The sequence below is a fragment of the Papio anubis genome, chromosome 4 (genome assembly GCF_008728515.1).
Source record: "Papio anubis isolate 15944 chromosome 4, Panubis1.0, whole genome shotgun sequence".
In the NCBI taxonomy this organism is placed as follows: Eukaryota; Metazoa; Chordata; class Mammalia; order Primates; family Cercopithecidae; genus Papio; species Papio anubis.
The window spans coordinates 29,228,133-29,248,683 of NC_044979.1; the positions used below are offsets into that span (position 1 = coordinate 29,228,133).

Here is a 20,551-nt window from a genome sequence, read left to right on the forward strand (position 1 = left end):
TATTCTATCCTCCAGGTAGACTGTATTATCTGCTACTTCTTGAATGTAAACACTACAGTATGGTGACCATGAACAGTGGTTTTGGAATCAGAGTTAGGTTAGAATCCTGCCTCTGCCACTTATTTGACCTCTCTATATAACTCCAATTTCCAATTTGTATGGTGGAAATAATAACAGTCACCTACCTAACAGGACTGATGCAAGGATTTTAAAAGGGTACATACTCTAAGGCGTTAATGGTAGCTCTTAATTATGTTGTTATTATGCTGTGTTCTTTCCCACCTCAATACCTTTGCTCGTGTCATTTTCTCAAATCGAAATGCATTCGTTTCTGCCTTCACTTCCATCATCTTCACTTTTTCAAATGTTTAAAGGAATGATACTTCTACCATGAAACCTGACCTTAAAAAAGGAATCTCCCCTTCATCTAATATTGTTCTTTGGCTATATCACTATTCTCACCATTCCTCAAATTATAGTTCCTATGTATGTGTGTTACCCCTTGTTAGTCTCCATGCTCTTCAGCGGCTTAGCCTACTCTGATTTGCCTACAATACCTGGGATATAGTAGGTGCTTAGCAAATCACCAAATTTAAATTTCTGTATGCTGTACATGTACTTTATTATACTTTGGGGGCAACTTGCATACTCTATTCAATATGTTTATGTCCATTTTATAGAAGAAGGAACACTGTTTTATATTTATAGGGGCTTAGTTATACTACTGACTATAGCTATATGACTTACTTGACGATAAGTCCTTAGTAGGGTTTTAGTCCTTAATTATACTATCTCTTCAGGAACATATAATCCACTTTCCATTGCTTGATCTGCACCCATTGTAATCCATTTTGATCTGCATTATAATGAAACTTTTGGAACAAATTAAGGCCAAAGGTCTATTTTATGGCTAGAGTGAAGCCCAACCCTTAGAATATTTCAGTGATAAGAAAATTACTAGATCATATTGATAGTGTAGGCTAGTGTGGTAATAATAACAATAATTTTAAAAGTAAAGGTAAAAGAAGCTGGGCGCAGTGGCTCACGCCTGTAATCCCAGCACTTTGGGAGGCCGAGGCGGGCAGATCGCCTAAAGTCAGGAGATCGAGACCAGCCTGGTCAACGTGGTGAAACCCCGTCTCTACTAAAAACACAAAAATTAGCCAGGTACAGTGTCCCGCGCCTAAAATCCCAGTCACTCAGGAGGCTGAGGCAGGAGAATCACTTGAACTTGGGAGGAAGAGGTTACAGTGAGCCGAGATCGTGCCACTGCACTCCAGCCTGGGTGACAGAGTGAGACTCCATCTCAAAAATAAAACAATTTTTTAAAGTTAAAAAAATTTTTTTTTAAATTATTCTATTAATTTTTCTATTAATTTTTAAAAAGAGAAAAAAATTAATATTCTATTCTATTCTATTCTAACATAACAGGGTCTCACTGTGTCACCCAGGCTGAGGTGCAGTGATATGATCATTGCTTGACTTCCTAGGCTCAAGTGATCCTGCCACCTCAATCTCCCGAGTAGCTGAGACTACAGGTGTGCAACACCACACCCGGCAAATTTTTAAATTTTCTGTAGAGATAGGGGTCTCACTATGTTTCCCAGGCTTGTCTTGAACTCCCAGGAGTTCATCTCAAGTGATCCTCCCACCTTGGCCTCCCAAAGTGCTGGGATTACAGAAATGAGCTACCGTGCCCAGCCTATTTTCTCTATGTAATGATTTATTAAATAAATAGAAGATGACGACCTTCATGGTAGTGTTAAACCATAGAAGAAAATGACTTTTAGAGAAACAAGATTAAAAATAAAAGAATAGGCCAGGCTTGGCAGCTCATGCCTGTAATCCCAGCACTTTTGGAGGCTGAGGCGGGTGGATCACCTAAGGCCAGGAGTTTGAGAACAGCCTGGCCAACACGGTGAAACCTGTCTCTACTAAAAATACAAAAATTAGCTGGGTGTGGTGGCGGGTGTCTGTAATCCCAGCTACTCAGGAGGCTGAGGCAGGGAGAATTGCTTGAACCCGGGAGGCAGAGGTTGCGGTGAGTGGACATTGTGCCACTGCTCTCCAGCCTGGGCAACACAGCAAAGACTCCATCTCCAATAAATAAATAAAAGAATAAACACAAGTAAAATATATCACTTTGGCAGGCTAAACTAAGTGTTGTTTTTAGTTATGACTTTTTTTGTTTCCTTACTGTAGGTTTTAACTAAAATAGACTATTGAACACTGCAACCTCACTACATCTTTCTGCAACAATTCTGAAATGGAAATAAAATAGTAGCTATTACATTTGAGAACTGAAGGCCTATTAACTGACAAGGACTGTGTAAGGCATAAGGAATAGGTATAAGTACTAGTTATAAATTTGTTTCCAATATAATTCCACTTTACCATAATGTGCCTTAGAAGACACACCTATAGCCAGGGCAGGAGTGAGACCACTGCATATGATTATATTACCCTTAACATGTAGGTGAGGAATTGGCAACTTCAAAAGAAAAGTTATGCAAACTGTATCAGCTCCTGCAGCTCTCTGTTGTAGTCAAATTCATAGAGACAGAAGGTAGAGCAGTGGTTACCAGGGGCTGGAGGGAAGGGAGAATCAGGAATTGTTGTTTAATGGGTATAGAGTCGCAGTTTGAGATAATGAAAAAGTTTTGGAGATGGATGGTGGTGATGGTTGCACAACAATGTGAATGCACTTAATGAACTATTTACTTAAAAATGGTTAAAGTGGTAAATCTTATGTACATTTACCACAATTTTTTTTAAGTGGTTGTATTGGTAATGGTAGTGGTGGTGGTAAGATATAGATGAAAACCACAATGTGACACCATTATCTAGAAAGGCTAAAATGACAGAGACCAAAGGATGTGAAGCAACTGGAATACTGATATCTTGCTGGTAGGAATATAAACTAGAACAAGTATTTTGGAAAATTGTTTGACATTATCTAGCTGAACATATGCATACCCCATAACCTAGCAGTTCCACTCCTAGATATATATCCAGGAGAAATATTTTCATATGGGTACCAAAAGACATACAAGAATGATCATAGCAACGTTAATTTTTATAGTCCCCAAGCTGAAAACAACCAAAAAGTCCATAAACAGAAAAAATGGATTCAATAAATTGTGGCCGTTCATGCAATGGGATACTTTCCCACAATACAAATAAAACTTCTAGTAAGTGCAACAAACTTGGACAATTCTTAAAAATACATTAAGTAGAAAAAAAAGACACTTAAGAATAAATATTTTATGATTATACTGGTTTCAAAAATAGGCAGAACTGATCAGTGGTGATAAGAGTCAGGACAGAGATTACCTTTGGGGAGGAGTGAGGGTAACAACTGATAGGCCACCTATGAGAAGGCTCTAGGGTACTAGGAATGTCCTAGTTTCTTGTCTGTGTAGTGGTTGCATAGGTTTGTTAACTTTTGAAATTTTATCAAGCTGTAACTTTTTTATTTGTGTACTTTTGTAACTAAGTTATGCTTCAATAAAAAGTTTATTTTAAAAAAGAATATAGCGAGAGTACACATTCTACATTCATTTAATGGCGTTATGTTTCATTATTTAACCCCCACCTCCAGGTCAGTGATAAAACTGAGGGCCCGGAATGCAAATTCCTTCCCACTCTTATTCTTGTTGTTTTGAAGTTTAAAAACAAGTTTTCAACTTTAAGTTTGACTTCTCTTTGACAACAGCTTTAGCTAGAGGTGCTAACTATGCAGCAAACTGAACCCTGACCTAAGTGGAGCTCTAATTAGCTGGGACAGGGAAATTGAGAATTTAAGTCCATACTCCACTCCTGGATTCTATAGGTCTTAACAGGGAGTAGAGAAGGTAGCTTGGTGACTGCTTTAGAATACTGTAATCTTTGAATTACTTAATTGTTTATTTGAGAAACACTGGATTAGTCAGTGGCAAGGAGGTACATTTAGTTTATACTAAGCATAATTTTGTTATAGTGATGTTTCTATTTATAGTTTTGTTAATTTTTACTCATACTCTGTTATCTTTTCCTTCCTTTTACTCTTCAGGTACCTGTTCTATATTTAATTCATTTTAGGCTTTGCCCTGAGCTAGCTAGCTATTCTTTTTTTTTTTTTTTTTGAGAAGGAGTTTTGCTCTTGTTGCCCAGGTTGGAGTGCAATAGCATGATCTTGGCTCACCGCAACCTCTGCCTCCTGGGTTCAAGTGATTCTCCTGCCTCAGCCTTCCTGAGTAGCTGGGATTACAGGCATGTACCACCATGCTTGGCTAATTTTATATTTTTAGTAGAGACGGAGTTTCTCTATTTTGGTCAGGCTGGTCTTGAACTCCCGACCTCAGGTGATCTGCCCACCTCAGCTTCCCAAAGTGCTGGGATTATAGGCAAGAGCCACCACGCCCAGTCACTATTCTTCAAATCATATATTCATCTAGCACATATTCATGGGTTGTTTACTGTGTTAGGGACTTGGAATACAAAAATAAGACATATAACTTCTGTCCTTAGATTGCCTGCAGTACTAGTGTGGAAAGAGACAAATGATCAATTATAGTATCAATGCTGACATGTACTGTGATAGAGATCAGTCTGGAGATTATTCAGTAATTCGTGTAATTGATTCTTAACCTAGACCAGGAACTAGAAATGTCTATTGAAGGAAATTACAGCTAATCTATAAATTGTGAAAGACGTGTGTGTGTGTGTGTGTCTGTGTGTGCATGCATATGCCTATGTGTGCTTTCGTTTAGAGTGGGAAGGTAAGGGAATGTAGAGAGCCAAGGCTCCAGAGATATGCAGAGGCCAAGTCATGAAAGGTCTTGTACATCATCATGCTAAGGAGTTTGGATTTTATTTTGAGGACAGTAAGGAGTAACTGGGGTGATATAAACAAGGAAGTGATATCGCATGTATAAATGGAATTATCTAGGTAGACTTTTACTTCTCAAAGTGGTGTCCCAGCCGTACTGTCATCATCTGAGAGCTGTTCAAAGTGTAGAATTTTGGGACCTACTCCAGACTTTCTAAATCAGAATGGGCATTTTAACAAGATCTTCACATGATTTATATGCACATTCAAATTTGAAAAGCACTGATTTAGACAGATCATGATGATGGTCAGGCTTTATACAGCTGGTCTGAAGAAGATACGACAGATTGCAAGAGATACTACGGAGTACGTGTTCTTCCCTCTATTTGGAATACTCTTCTCAATTCCCCTCCAACACATACCAGGTAACTCCTGCTTATCCTTTACCTTTCTCCTTAAATGGAGCTTCTCTGATGCCACAGCCCCAATACACATAATTGGTGCCCTTGCCATATAATCCCATGTGCTTATATTATCATTTCTCACACTTTTATGTACTTATTTAATTGCCTCTTTCCTTGTACTGTAAGCACCACAAAGACAAAGGTCATATTTCTGTGGTACTTGGCACATGGTAGGCACCCCATAAATATTTGTGATTTGATTAAATGAATAAATTCATCATGTATAAGAATAAAAAATGGATTTAAATAAATGAATTCATCACGTATAAGAAGAGAAAATGGATTTGGGTATGTTGGAGAGAAGGATGTACATGCTATAATTGTTAACAATAATAGTTATTTTATATATGTGTGTGTGTTTATTTATTTATTTTTGGACACCCGGTCTTCTTCTATCTCTCAGACAGAGTGCAGTGGCATGATCATAGATCACTATAACTTCAAACTCCTGGGCTCAATCCTCCCATCTCAGCCTCCCCGGTAGCCAGGACTACAGGCGCACACTACTATGTCGGGCTAATTTTTTTTTTTTAAGAGATGGGGTTTTGCTATGTTGCTCAGACTGAATAATAGTAAATTTTACATAGCACTAATAAGTTCCAGGTAGTAAGTGCTGTATCCATATTAATTTATTTGATTATCCTAGTAATCCTATAGGATAGATACTCAATATCCCTATTTTACAGATGAGAAAACTGAAGCACAAAAAGGATAAGTAATTTGCCTAAGGTTATGTTATTGTAAGAAGTGAGATTCAAACCAGGCAGTTGAGTACTGCTCTGCTGTATCTAGTTTTGGACAAAATAGCTTCCTGGTGCTTAGTGTTTTATATGTATTAGTTATTTAATCTTTATAAAAACAATGTGTACAAGATACTATTATTCTGATTTACAGACAAAGAAACAAAGGTTCAAAAAGGTTGTGTAGCCTGAGGATACACAGCTAGTAAGTGATGAAACTGGCCTTCAAACCCAAGTCTATTCAACTTTAGAAGCCTATAGTCTTTACCTGTAATGATGATGCTTCCATGCTGAGTCAAAAAAATACCTGTGAGGTATGAATTTTAGATTACTGAGGAACTGAGAAGTAAGATACCTAACATCATTTAGGTTGTGAGATAGGGAGAAGGGCTCAACAATGCCAGTGTCTGTGGTAGCACTGGCATTTTGAGTTTGAAGGAGTAAGGGAGATTTAAGGTCCAGCAATTCCAGTCAGTCTCATACTTGACCACATTGAGCTTTGAACTCAGGTGGTCAGGAACTTTAGCCTCCATAATAAACTGAAACTTAAGTGACTAAGGAATAGTTATTGGTTTTTTTGTTTTGTTTTGGTCTCAGAGACACCAAATGGATTGGAAATATTCAATGTCAGAACTGGAAGGAACCAGTTCTAACCATTCATAGTTCACTCTTCCTTACCTCCTCTCCTTTTATGATAAGGAGACTGAAGAAGGGTAATTAGGTGATTTGCCAAAGTCCAATAAAACAAAGCCAGGAAAAGAAGACAGGGTCACATTCTTGTATTCCTTGCCCTATGCCTTATCTCTAGGTTCCAGATTCATCACCTTTTGATTAAAACTGTTCTGCCATTGTAGTAACATCTTTACTGCCTGGTTGTGTTTTAGCTTTGAGCTCTGAAAAGATTAACTTTTTGTCCCTTCCTCTTTGGCCCTAAGCACACACTCACTGACTTCAGATCATCTGGCAGGCCATATGCCCTCATGCCCTCATTGATGATGATACTATCGAGTCATCACTTGTGGGAATACAACTGGCACAGAGGATTTTGAGCTGTTTTTGGAGTTAAGATTCTTCTGAGCTGTTCACATACTTGGTCAATTTTTCTAACTCTTATAGGTGGAACCATACAATCTATCTGTCCTTTTGTGACTGACATTTCACTTAGCATAATGTTCTCAAGGATCCTCCATGTCGTAGCGTATGTCAGAATTTCATTCCTTTTTAAAGCTGAATAATATTCCATTTTATGTCTATACCACATTTTGTTTATCCATTCATCTGTCGATGGACATTTGTGTTGTGTCCAGCTTTTGGCTATTGTGAACAGTGCTGGTATCAACAGTGATGTGCAAATATCTATTTGAGGCCCCGCTTTCAATTCTTTTTTTTTCTTTTCTTTTCTTTTTTTTTTTGAGACAGAGTCTTGCTCTGTCGCCCCAGGCTGGAGTGCTGTGGCACGATCTCGGCTCACCTCAAGCTCAGCCTCCCAGGTTCACGCCATTCTCCTGCCTCAGCCTCCCAAGTAGCTGGGACTACAGGCGCCCGCCACAATGCTCAGCTAATTTTTTGTATTTTTAGTAGAGACGGAGTTTCACCATGTTAGCCAGGATGGTCTTGATCTCCTGACCTCGTGATCCACCTGCCTCGGCCTCCCAAAGTGCTGGGATTACAGGCGTGAGCCATTGCGCCTGGCCCACCAAGCACATTTTTATATGCTTATTGGCTATTTGGACATCCTCTTATGTGAAGAGTCTTTTAAGTCTTTTGCCTGTTTTTCTATTGGGTTGTCAGTCTTACCTTTACTGATTTGTATGAGTTATTTATATATTCTGATTTTAGTTCTTTGCAGTTATAAATCTTGCAAACAACTTCTCTCCCTTTGTGGCTTGCTTTCCCACTCTTATTAATAAAAAACATTTTCTTTTGAAATAATTTTAGACTTAGAAACACTTTGTAAAAATAGTACAGAGAGTTTCCATATGTACTTCACCTAGCCTCCTCTAAGGTTAACTTCTTGTAAAATCACAGCAATTATCAAAACTAAGACATTCACATTGGTGCAATACTATTACCTAATAATACTGTTAACTATCAACTAAACTGAAGGCTTTAGTTGGATTTCACCAGTTTTTCCACTAATATCCCTTTTCAGTTCCAGTATCCCATCCAGGATCCCACATTGCTTTTGGCTGTCCTCCTTGGTATCCTCCAATCTGTGATAGCTTCTCAGTCTTTCCTTGTCTTTCATGACTGTGAAAATACAAATGACTGAATCCCAAAATAACACTATGCATTGATTTAAAAAACTAGCAAACCTATGTTTGTTATCTATTCATCTCTTTGGATTTTTAGTAGAGTATAGGTACCAGCCTTTATATATTAAAAGACAACAATTTTTAAAATCAGCTAATTCAATTTCTCATTTCAAGGATAAAGAAGCCAAGACCTAGAGAAATGAAATACCTTGCCAAGAGTCTTACAGTACTCTTTTTTTCCGTGGATTTTATGTGGAAGGTGATACTCTTCTTCTCTGTGACTTTTGACAAACTTTTGGAGTATCTTAAAGGCCTTAAGTATTCAGAGACCCTCCCTTCTTAATCAACATGAACTAAGGATCTCTGTTTCCATTGGGAGATCAACAGGGCCTACACAGTTCCTAAATTGTTGGTCTGGGTTTTCTCATTTTTCTGGAATGAGGATATATTGCTCTTATATTGAGAAGAAAAAAGAAGTATGTGGTAGACAAAATAATGCCCCTCATCAAAGTTGCCTATGTCCTAATACTTCTTTCCTTTGTAATGGAAGGGAAAAAAGGAATAGACACAGGCAGCTTTATAAATTTGGTTATAATAAGATGAAGGAATTAACATCTAGAGGTTTCCCTGCACACACAATGAATTATGAGATGACATCAATTATAGGGAGTAGGGTGGAAAGGCTGTAGGAGAATTGAGGAACATGAAGAGACAGTGGTTTATAGTAATTTAAAAATAGATAACTAGCAGCCACTGACAGTTTCTAAGTAGGGCAGTAATATCTCTGCAGAATGTGATAAAATATGCTTAAGGAAGATAGTTTATTACAGTGTAACTCTTACATTCAAGGGAAAATATGGCTGAAAGAAATGAGAGCAACTTTAAGGTCAACCTTGAAAATGGTTAAAGTCTGGATTTCCAGATTATCACTATATGAATGAAAAAGAGGGAACAAACTTGAGAAATCGTATAAAGGAAGAATTAGCAGGATCTAGACAAAGGTTTGAATGCCGAGTTGAAGGAGAGAAAAGTTCCTATAATATATATGTGAGTAGCCCCTTTCAACATAACACATTCAAATTTCATGTATCCAGCAATTTATATCATTACCTTTTTTACATTTGTGATAAAAACCACTATGATTATTTCTCTCTACCTGGTACTTTTCTGCCAGAAAGTTCTGACTGCTTTCCAAAATACTTTACCTTTTAACCTTTCCCCATTGAAGTCAAATAGGGAATATTCCAATTAGTTCCAAAGCAAATCAATCAAACTTAACCATAATTAGCAAGCAGATCTTTTTACATCCAAGGGTAAAATACTGTCTACTTAAGAGGCAAAAATTGTCCTAGAATACAAACCTTAAGGGAGACCTGTCCTCCAAATAACAACTAATTCTCTAGCAGCCAATTTCTGGAAGTTGTGTTGATTAATGAGCTAATATCTGTGAAATACTTTAAGATCCTCCGAAATAAATATATAAAATACATTGATTCTTATTATTTGAGGTAGTTACATTCTATAAAGTTGCCGTGAACACTAAATTTGCCAACACTGAACCACTGCTCCTAGGAAAAATACAGGGTTAGGTGCATGCGATTCTCAGCATTTGTGTCAACAGATGATCCTGTTTTATGTGTATTTCTGTTTAAAGACATCTTATTTAATATATTTTTGATACCTTATCATTGAACTCAGAGCCAACAGCACTATAACTCATGTCTGAACTAAGCTGATCTAACACACATTTTCTCAGTAAGACACATCACAGCCTTTTTGGGCTTGAGAACACTAGACAACACTTTACCATGACACCTGGGGACCATTTTACCCAGTGCAATCAATAAAACAAAGTACAAAAATTCAAAAATATATGGCATTAAACAGATTACGAACAGGAGACTTGTTTACAGTATGAGGGGTGAAACAGGAAGGCAGACCATTGTCATGTTTGACCTCAGCTCTGTAGGTCTTCTTGAAGGTTTGTATTCCAGGACAATTTTTGCTTCTTAATGCATGTCAGGTGACACAAATTTTTCACCATTCTGTGCATGTCTATGACCCCAAAAGGATCAGGGGTATTCATTTGGGGTTACAAATAAATTTTACTGACTAGGCAAATTTGCAAATATGGAATCTGAAAATAATGAGGATTGACTGTGCTGCTGTGTTCACTCACTCTGGATGATTCCAAGGCAAATTTCCTCTAATATTAAAGGTCATGAGCCAATTCTTTCCTACAGGAGCTACAAATCCCTTCTGTGAGGTCCATAAATCACTTCAACTTTGCTTCTAAGTGCAGTTCTCTGCAAGGTAAAGATTCTCTAGTCAAAATCTTCTGCCAAGTCTAGCAGTGACAGAGAAAGTGGAAGGGAATTCAATCTATCTTCTTAATGCAATGCTGACACTGTAGTGTTAACCAGAGTCTATGTTCGGTTGCAAGAGCAAGTCTTACTCAATGTCATCCACAGTGAAGACCTGCAAGGGACCATAAATAGGCAGACTACCATTACCAAATGGTCATGCCTACGCCTGGACTGTTCTGCTGCTGAAAACAACCCAGATACACAGACAGGTCAATACAACCTAGTAATCCTGTTACATTTCCTTACTCAGCCCTTTCTTCTTGTCTTCATACCAGCTGTCATAATGTTCTATACTTTTCTTAAATGTCCAGCTATAACATCCCTTACTCGCAGTATATTACTTCTACTCTTATTTTACAGAAAAAACTAAAATCATTAAATGGAAACAATTTATTTTCTAACTTCTTGATGATACTCAAACCTATAAACTTCCCCACATCCATCTTCTCCTATCTCCCTCCTGTTTTAATGGAAGATTCTCTCTTCTCATCAAAATCTATCCTTACACCAGTGCTCTGGATCAAATTCTTTTTTCACCTTCTTGGGGACTGCCTTCAATGCCAAACTCCTTGGCTTTCTAAACTTACTACAGTATATCCACAACTCTTCACCTTCCATTCAGTCCTCAATCTATTATGTTCTGTCTTGTCTTGCCAATCCACGGAAATTATTCATGCCATGGTTACTATGTCCTCGTTGCTACACCTATTGGATACTTCTCAGGATTCTGACATAGTTATTAATATTTCTTCCTTGAAAGACTCTCTTCCTTTGGCTTTTCTGATATTATACTCATATTTCCTTTGATCTCCAAGATATCTTCATTCTCAGTTTCCTCTGGGCTTCTTTTTTGGTCCCTCAAATATGGGAATTCTTGAAGATTCTATTCTAGTCTCTGTGTCCTCTTCCATCAAATCTTCCTCTTACCTGTATCCATGGCTTCATTTACTATTAATGTACAGGTAATTTCTAAAACTCTGTATCTATTAATAACATCTCCCTCTGAGCTTAAGTTCTAGACAGAGGCCTACTAGATGACATCACTCTATAATATTCCTATAGGCACCTCCATCTTAACACATCTAAAGTTATTTGCTTACTTTTATCTAATAAGCAAGATAGATTAAAAAATTAAGTAGATGAAATAATTAAATTTATGCTAAGTGTTATACAGGAAATGACCAAGAGGCTAAATAAGGTATAAAAGGAAGAAACTACCTTAGACAGAATAATCAAGAAAGGCAGTTTTAAGGTGATAACATTTGAACTAGGACCAAAGGGATGAGAGAAAGCTTGCTATATGAAAGAAAGAAAATAGTAATTGCAAAACCCCTGATGTAAGAAAGAACTTGGCATGTTTAAGGAATAAAAAGATGACTTGTGTGGCTGGAATTTAGTGAATGAAAGGGAGAATGAGGTTGTAGAGAATGTAAAGAATGGCCGGGCATGGTGGCTCACCCCTGTAATCCTAGCACTTTGGAAGGCCGAGGCAGACGGATCACATCAGGTGAGGAGTTCGAGACCAGCCTGGCCAACACAGTGAAACCCCGTCTCTACTAAAAATATACAAAAATTAGCCAGGTGTGGTGGCAGGCACCTGTAATCCCAGCTACTCAGGAGGCTGAGGCAGGAGAATCGCTTGAACCCGGGAGGCAGAGGTTGCAGTGAGCCAAGATCACACCATTGCACCCCAGCCTGGGCAACAAGAGATAAACTCCGTCTCAAAAAAAAAAGAATGAGGAGGTAAAGGTCTAAACATGAAAGGCCTTATAAGCTAAGGAATTTGAATTTTATTCTATGTATAACAGGTATTGTTAAAGGATTTTAAGCAACGGAGTGACATGAAACAATTTCTATTTACATCTGCTGCTGTGTGGAAAATGGATTAGACAGGCAAGAAGGGAAGACCAATCAGAAACCTGATGCAGTAGATCAATGCAAGATGATGGTAACCTGGAATAGGCTGATAGCAAAGGTGGAGAAAAGCAGGCAGATCTGAGGTAATCTTGACAGCAGAACTCACAAGACTTGCTAACGGATTGGAAGTAGGAGGTGAGGAAAAAGAAATAATGATTTCAATTCTAGTCTGAACAACTGGGTTGGAGGTGATTTACTAAGATGAGAAAAATTGGGGCAGGGTGAAAGAGAGAAAGTTTTGTGGGAGAAATAAAAAATTCCATTGTAGACATGTTAAATTTAGAATATGAAACATTTATATGGACACAGTATCTATATAGATAGGTAGACGTGAGAGTCTGGAGCTCAAATACAAGGTCTACATTGGGGACAGCTTGACTGGAAGCTGTCAAGCTCACGGTGGTGGGTTTGGGTTTTCCAAAATTCTAATTTTCACTTGAAAGCTTGAATTTTATCACTGACAACAAATACTGTCAATTTCCTTGAGACAGGCTCACTTCATTCATTTTCAAGAAAATATCTGCCAGATGCCCAAACCTGAATAACCATGGTCTCTCTGTCAAGTAAAAGCAATATATGATTAAAAAAAGGAGGCTAGCGCACTTTGTAACTCAAACAATCAGGAATGTTTTCCCTCAAGACAAACATTATATTTCAGCATGCGGCCAAGGTACTTTATGTGTACTTCCCATTTCATTAAAAACAATTATACTCCGGGATTGATATTCAATAAAACTAATCATTTTAATGGCTTCATCAAAAACATTCTAAGCGAAACTGGAAAAAAGATGTTATCTGCAAGTGCACACCAATGACAAATACAATGATAACTAATGGTTATTAATTACTTACCTATCATTGCTTATGTAACATTAGTGCAAAATGTCAACACAATAGAAAAGGCAAACACCTTAGTATTATTATGAAAACAGCTCTGACCTCACAGACCCTGAAAAAGAGTATCAGGGACTCCTGGGAGTCCATGGACCACATTTGGAGAACCACTGCTTTAACAGGTGCTGGGAGACCACTGCGAAGTCTGGTGATTAACAAAAGCTTTGTGGAGAAAGAGGACATGAATGTTTTTTTACCTGCAAAGGGGTGCCTCAGAATGTCTTCTCTTCAGAAACGTCTTCTGATAAAGTCTGCAAGACCCAATCTTCCATAGCCTCTACCATTGCCAATGGGGATTTCCTTTCACCTTCCCCTTTGACTCAGGGGCTTTTGAGGTCAAAAGCATTTTCATACTACTACTAAAATGTCATTTGTCTTTTTCACTTTTCATTCTCTCATGAGTGTAGAGTGGGGTTTTCTAGGGGCTATATGTGTGATGATGTCATCAGGCTGAATAAATGGAACATGTGCTTGTATATTTTTGTGTTTTCTAAAGTTTTCCAAGGAGATTGGTTACAGTATAAATAAAAGTGTTTTTGGCTTATTATTTCTACTATGTTCCTGCTGGTATCCCCAGCTATACCTACTATAATCTCTGTAACTTCACTATCATCCAATAAATTGTTATTTTTTAAATCCAAAAGTGTTCCTTATGCCTATGTGGAAACACCAAAAATAAGTATATATTTTTGACTTGTTTTAAAATAAAATTCAAAACTTTTTTCAACTTTCATAAATTTAAAATTGTTATTTAAAACTGCTATTTTAGAATTTAATAATATTCTAGAATAAAATAAAAGTTATGCTATTTCTAATACTTAAGGATGAATTGTTTGCTTTTAAAAAAGAAATTAGGCCAGGGCCGGGTGCAGTGGCTCATGCCTGTAATCCCAGCACTTTGGGAGGCCCAGGAGGGTGGATTACCTGAGGTCAGAAATTCAAGACCACCTGGTCAACATGGTGAAACCCCGTCTCTACTAAATATACAAAAATTAGCCAGGCATGTGGCGGGAGCCTGTAATCCCAGCTACTTGGGAGGCTGAGGCAGGAGAATCACTTGAACCTGGGAGACAAAGGTTGCAGTGAGCTGAGAGCCTGAGTAACAGAGCAAAACTCCATCTCTAAAAGATAATGGAAAAAAAAATGGAGGAGGCTGGGTGCAATGGCTCACACCTGTAATCCTAGCACTTTGGGAAGTTGAGGCAGGAGGATCACAAGGTCAGGAGTTCGAGACCAGCCTGGCCAACATAGTGAAACCTTGTCTCTACTAAAAATACAAAAATTAGTCAGGTGTGGTGGCACGCACCTGTAGTCCCAGCTACTCGAGAGGCTGAGGTGAGAGAATCCCTTGAACCCGGGAGGCAGAGGTTGTAGTGAGCCGAGACCACGCCATTGCATTCCAGCCTCGGTGACAAAAGTGAGACTCTATCTTAAAAAAAAAAGACTACATTTATTGAATGCTTTCTACATTCCGAATACTACCTTGTTTTGGCATGTATTATCTCATTTAATCCTTATAATAATGCTATACAGTAGGTGCTTTTATTGTCACCATTTCACAACTGAGGAAATAAGTATGGACAGGATAAGTGATTGACCCAAGATCAGAGCTCATAAGACACAGCTAAGACCTGAATCCAGGTACCTCTGTATGCTTTATCTGAAATGCCCTTATCTTCATATGCTTGTTGAATGTATTAACCCTGAACTGCCTTGTAGGTCAAGAATCCCATCTTCTATAAAACCTTTTGAAGCAAGAGTCAAAAATGACCACAGTATAAATTTGGAACAAATGTTTCTGAGTAATTGAGTTGTGCAATAATATGAACAACTAAATGTATATCTGAGTTAAAGTATGCAGATTTTTCATAAATAAGAACTATGATCTGGACTTTAATCAAGTAACAGATAATGATCAATATTGATAGAGGCATTTTTTTATTAGTGTAGAACTACAACTCACTGGTTCTACTGTTCTCCCCTTTTCCTAAAACAAAGCAGAGAAAAGACCTTGAGATAGGAGAGGTTTTATAGAGATGTCAACAGGGCCACTAGGGCATCTTACATAGCTCTATCTCATTAGTAACGTAGCTTTATTGCTAGTATGAAAATAAACCATGGCTGTTCTATATGGAATCAGGTTGGCATATGCTTTTTTTTTTTGAAACACAGTCTTGCATTGTTGCCCAGGATGGAATGCAACGGTGCCATCTCAGCTCACTACAACCTCCACTTCCCGGGTTCAAGCGATTCTCCTGCCTTACTCAGCCTCCTGAGTAGCTGGGATTACAGGCATGTGCCACCATGCCTGGCTGATTTTTGTGGTTTTTTTTTTTTTTTTTTTTGGTAGAGATGGGGTTTCACCATAATGGCCAGGCTAGTCTTGCACTCCTGACCTCAGGTGATTTTCTCACCTCAGCCTACCAAAGTGCTGGAATTACAGGCGTGAGCCACCGTGCCCGGCCTGGCATATGCTCTCATATTTGTATATACAAACCTCCAATTTTATCTCTTAGTCAAGATTTAGGTCTCTACCTAAAGATTATTCTTAGCATAAGGGTTTTTCTTGGTTTATGACAGTATTTCTAATTTTTAAAGCCCATACATAGTAAACCTAGATAGAATCAAAACATTTTCAAGATGAAGGGAACCTTTGAATTTGTCCAGATCAATCACTTCTTTTTACAGTTAAGAAGTTGAGACCTAGAAAGTTTAAATTACTTGCCCAGACATGATATATTTAGAAAAAATAAAAGTTATGAGGAAAAAAAGTCAGCCAGAGGCTCTTCCTAGCTATAAAGAGAAAATGATCTGACAGCAGAGTATTTTCAGGTGGAAAGAAACATAAAATAGCAAATCAGCTTAGGTTAGTATGTTTTAACTTTTTAGGGCCATGAGACCTTCCCTTCCTTACAAAATCTGATTAAAGTTACAGACCCTCTTCTTTAGAATCTAGAAAGTCTGGAATAAGCATACGCTTACCCAAAATTTGATATACAATTTCAAAGGTTCATTGATCCATTCAGGTTAACAATCCTTGGCCTAGGTGAAGAAAATAAATCCTGCAAACCCTCCAAACAGCAATTATGGAACTGGAGGGGCAGGGACAGAAACAAAGGCTAGTAAATATCATATTTAGTAAGTATTATATACTTAACTAGATGCCAGGCAATGCATTAGATTATATACATGACTCATTTAATCCTCGTGACAATCCTGTAAGATAGGTTTTTAAAATCTGAATTTTATTTCTTCATTTGTTTTTAACTATGGCACAAAGTTCAAGAGATATAAAAAGTATATGGTGGGCCGGGCGCGGTGGCTCAAGCCTGTAATCCCAGCACTTTGGGAGGCTGAGACAGGCGGATCACGAGGTCAAGAGATTGAGACTATCCTGGCTAACACGGTGAAACCCTGTCTCTACTAAAAAATACAAAAAAAAAAAACACTAGCCGGGCGAAGTGGCGGGCGCCTGTAGTCCCAGCTACTCGGGAGGCTGAGGCAGGAGCACGGCGTGAACCCGGGAGGTGGAGCTTGCAGTGAGCCGAGATTCGGCCACTGCACTCCAGCCTGGGCGACAGAGCAAGACTCCGTCTCAAAAAAAAAAAAAAAAAAAAAAAAAAAAAAGTATATGGTGAAAAGTCTCTACCCTTTTCCTTCAGCACCTGAATATCCTCTCTAGAGAGAAATCTTACTTGTACATTCTTCTACAGACATTCTTTTCATAAAAGCATGTATGTGTGTGTGTGTGTTGGGGGGGGTATTGTTTCTTTTTCTACACAGATGGCAGCATATCATACATATAGTTCTGCATCCAGTTTTCCCCCTCAACATTATCTTGAAGACTTTCACTATCAGTATACAGAGTTGCCTCACTCTTTTTATCTTCTGCATATTGTTCTATTTTAGAGATATACCAATATTTATTTAACCAGTTCCTGCCAATGGACATTTAGATTGCTCCTACCTTGTTCTATTTGTTTATCACCATGATATAATGCTGTAGTGAATATCCTTCTACATGTGAATGTAATGCATTCTACATATGAATGTATAATGCTGTAGTGAATATTCTACGTGTGTGAGAATATCTGTAGGATAAATTTCCAAACATATCTTTCATCCAGACATATGCTTTTTTGTATATGTGGTAACTGAAGATCCTTCTCCCATATTTTCAGAAATTGTTTTGGAATCCACAAGGGAAGGAGGTCCTGGTACCCAAAGTAGATTGATACTGTAATATCTATTTGAAAAGCTTTCAAGTATGAAATGCTACTTGGGTGTAAAGTAAACAATGTAAGGGAAGAGTCAAATATTCCTTAGAATAGTGAAATAAATGCCTTTTAATTGTGGGGGTTGCGTGTTTTCCCTCGTCATTTCTACCCCTGGCAATCTAAAAAAATCTAGACATTTGTATCTGTACATTCATTAGGTTATAATTCAATCTTTCCAAGGACTGTAATTGTTCACTATCGCTGTCCAAAAAAAAAAAAAAAAAAAAACAGAGGTGAGGAAGGGAAGCAAAACTTTCCCATTAAGCAGCAGTAAGCTAAGCCACAAGTGAACACATCAATACCTATACTGCTGAGGGTGATTTTGAATTTAGACCAGTAGTCCTTAGTTATTTGACCTGTCTCCATGCAGTTTCTTATCAAAGCTTTTGTTTTTAAAAGTAGACTTTTAAAGAGCAGTTTTAGATTCACAGCAAAATTGAGTAGAAAGTCAGAGAGTTCCCATTATACCCTCTGCCCCCTCACAGACACAGCTTCCCCCACTATCAACAACCTTCACCAGAGTGGTACATCTGTTACAGTCAATCAATAAGCCTACACTGACACATCTTTGTCACCCAAAGTCCATAGTTTACATTTGGGTTCCCTCTTGGTGTTACACATTCTATGAGTTTAGACAAATGTATAATGATATGTATCCATCATTGTAGCATCATACAGGATGATTTCACGGCCCTAAAAATCTTCTGTGGTTTGCCTATTTATCCCTCCCTTCTCCCAGCCCCTGGCAACCACTGATCGTTTCACTGTCTCCATATTTTTCCTCTACCAGAAGGTCATATATTTGGAATCATACAGTACGTAGCCTTTTCAGGTTGGCTTATTTCACTTAGTAATATGCATTTCAGCTTCTATCACACGTTTTCATGGCTTGATCACTAATTTCTTTTAAGCACTGAATAATATTCCATTGTCTGGATGTACCACAGTTTATTTACCCACTCACCTACTGAAGAACATTTTTAAAATTGCTTCCAAATTTCGGCAATTATAAATAAAGCTGCTGTAAACACCTGTGTGCAGTTTTTTGTGTGGATGTAAGTTTTCAATTCCTTTAGGTAAATACCAAGGAGTGGAATTGCTGGATTGTATGGTAAGAATATGTTTAGTTTTCTAAGAAACTAAGAAACTGTCTTCTAAGTAGCTGTACAATATTGCATTCCTACCAAAATGAATGTTTCCTTTGTTCCACATCCTCATTAGCATTTGGTGATATCAGTGTTCTGAATTTTGGCATTTTAATAGATGAGTAATGGTATCTCAAATGGTTTTAATTTGCACTTTCCTAATGACATATGATGTTGAGCATCTTTTTAAATGGTTATTTGACATCTATATATCTTCTTTGGTGAGTTCTCTATTCATGTCTTTTGCCCACTTTTTAATCAGGCTGTTTGTGTTCTTATTAAGAGTTCTTTTCATAGTTTGGATAACAGTCCTTTATCATATAGGTCTTGTGCAAATATTTTCTCTCCGTCTGTGGTTTATCTTCTCATTCTTTTGATACCACTGTTTGTAACAGTTGAGAAAATTGAGACTCTGAGAAGTTTAACTACTCAAGGTACACAGTAGGAAATAGCAAAGATAGGACTTTAACTCTGTTCTTACTATCATTCCATGTTGTATTTCCTAGGATTTATTTGAAAAAGCAGACATAATACTGAGGGAAAAGAAACAAAACCAAGTACCAACCACCACCACAACCACTCTGGTTGTGGAAAAAGGAAACTGCACACCCTCACTTTCTCTTATCCCACAAATCCTCTCTGATAATCTTTTCTGTTACCATGTTTCAGTTATCATCTATATGCTGATAACTGCTAAATCTCTACTTAGAGCCCAGATCTCTCAGATCTATATACTTAATTGCCCACTGGACATCTCCACTTAAACATCCCACAGGTTCCTCAAATACAGCCTGTCCAAAACTGAACTCATCATCTTACCCCCTAAACCTGCTCTTCCTCCTCTAGGATTACCTATGTCAATAAGTGAGCCTCTATTTTGGAAACTTGGAAGTCACCCTGAGATTACTTCCTCCTATCCTACCATTTCATTTGCAGAAATGGCCCCAATATATAATTCTGTGTTCTCCATCCAATGATCCTATCATTTTCTTCCTATTTATGAACCCTTTCCTAGTTTCATATTCCTCCTTTTCTAGCCTAGACTTCCTGTCCATCTTGATAATGTCTCCTAGAAACACCTTCACTCAGTGATCAATGGTCTAGACAAAAGCAAGCCAACACCACCACCACCTTCACTCCCTTCATTATTTTTGCCAGGCAAAATCTAAATTCTGATGACACATACCAATCTATTAATTCCGTTTGGGCCCAAGCAGTTACATGTTGCAAGAGAAAAACCATGTGTGACTAAGCTGACAGGTTTCATATTAAAATCACCTTCCCAAACATCTAATGAGCATCAATAGTTCTTCAGTTATCTTACAAAGTTTCTTTAGTAGGCATATACTCCCCTATCCTCTCCCAAAAAGAATATTGTATGTTTGTCCCCTCAACTTCTTCACCTTTGCTTTCAGGTGGCAGACTTACTTTATATATAATAAATAAATAAATAGGCCGGGCGCAGTGGCTGAAGCCTGTAATCCCAGCACTTTGGGAGGCGGAGACGCGTGGATCATGAGGTCAGAAGATCGAGACCATCCTGGCTAACACGGTGAAACCCCGTCTCTACTAAAAAATACAAAAAACTAGCCAGGCAAGGTGGCGGGCGCCTGTAGTCCCAGCTACTCGGGAGGCTGAGGCAGGAGAATGGCGTGAACCCTGGGAGGCGGAGCTTGCAGTGAG

General features: G+C 38.1%; 1 protein-coding gene across 6 annotated transcripts in view; it reads right to left on the minus strand.

Annotated features, from left to right (window-relative positions):
- Nucleotides 1-20,551, minus strand: part of AHCYL2 (adenosylhomocysteinase like 2) — a 209,372-nt gene that overhangs the window by 65,956 nt on the left and 122,865 nt on the right. The gene's annotated exons all lie outside the window — the stretch shown is intronic.